General features: G+C 35.9%; 1 non-coding gene across 1 annotated transcript; it reads left to right on the top strand.

Moving 5' to 3' along the window:
* The first annotated feature begins 423 nt into the window (after positions 1 to 423).
* Positions 424 to 585, top strand: LOC126491312 (U1 spliceosomal RNA). The gene has a single exon (XR_007589372.1). It is a non-coding gene; the product is annotated as a U1 spliceosomal RNA (small nuclear RNA).
* The last annotated feature ends 549 nt before the right edge of the window (positions 586 to 1,134 follow it).

Raw genomic sequence — 1,134 nt, 5'->3', positions numbered from 1 at the left:
AAAAATGGGAATAAGCCAGGCAGAGGAAGATAAACAGCACACAATCTCCCACATGCACAGAACCTAAATATACCAATTTCATAAAAAGTAGAATAGAGATGATGAGAGTCTAGAGAAAGTAGAGGAGAAGATAGATGAGAAGGGATAGACCAAAGGAAGAATAAGTTCTGTGGTGTCTTTAAGCATCCTGTTGGATGACTATAGATATCCATGATGTACATTTCAAGAAGACATTGAATTTTATCATTGCAAAAAAAATACATGTTTGAGGTGTTGTGTATACTAATTAATTTGATTAATCACTATATAATGTGCATATGTATCAAAAGATCACATGGTACTCCTCAAGTATGAGAAATTATGTGACATGTAAGAATAAATATAAATATAAAAAGAATCTAGCTTCAAAAATTGCGCAGTTGTATACTTACCTAACTGGGTTGATATGACCGCAGAGGTTATTTTCCCAGGGTGAGGCTTATTCATTGTACTCTGGATGTGCTTACCCCATATGATTTCCCAAAGTATGGGAAACTTGACTGCATGATTTTTGGCAGTGGGGGCCTGTATTCATGCCCTCCCATGAGAAAAGTAAAATTAAAAATTTTAAAAATTGCATTGCTGTTTTACATAAAATCTTGGTGTCAATAAAAAAAATAGGCAAGTCAGTGAGATGGCACAGTAACTAAAGTGCTTGCTGTATAAGCCTGATGACTCAAGTTTGATGCATACAATCCACAAAGTTGGGGCATTGTCTTCGCTATTACCTGGTAACTCCATGTAAATTCCTTTTGTATCCGTATATATTTCAGGAAGCCTCTATAGTAGCACATTTTTGATATTGCTTTTCAAAAGTCCTTCAGTGTTACCCATACCTCTCCATATTCCCAGCCCTCCTATCCCCTCTTCATTTAATCCTCCAATTCTAGTTTTCCATTTATCCCTTTATAACAAAATAATCTATTTTCATTTTCTTGGAATATCTGCTTCCTGCCCCCAACCCTTATTAGCTACCTAACCCCTCTGTATATCTTGTGTCCTAATATGTTCCCTCCAAGAAGGAAGGTTTTCAATTTTGGAGGAAACTGCTACCACAATAATAAATGATTTGGTGATGGGGTTAATGCAATGACT

Source organism: Alexandromys fortis, unplaced genomic scaffold (genome assembly GCF_014885135.2).
Source record: "Alexandromys fortis isolate MF-2015 unplaced genomic scaffold, M_Fortis_MF-2015_v1.1 scaffold_180, whole genome shotgun sequence".
In the NCBI taxonomy this organism is placed as follows: Eukaryota; Metazoa; Chordata; class Mammalia; order Rodentia; family Cricetidae; genus Alexandromys; species Alexandromys fortis.
This window is presented reverse-complemented; position numbering and strand designations above follow the sequence as displayed.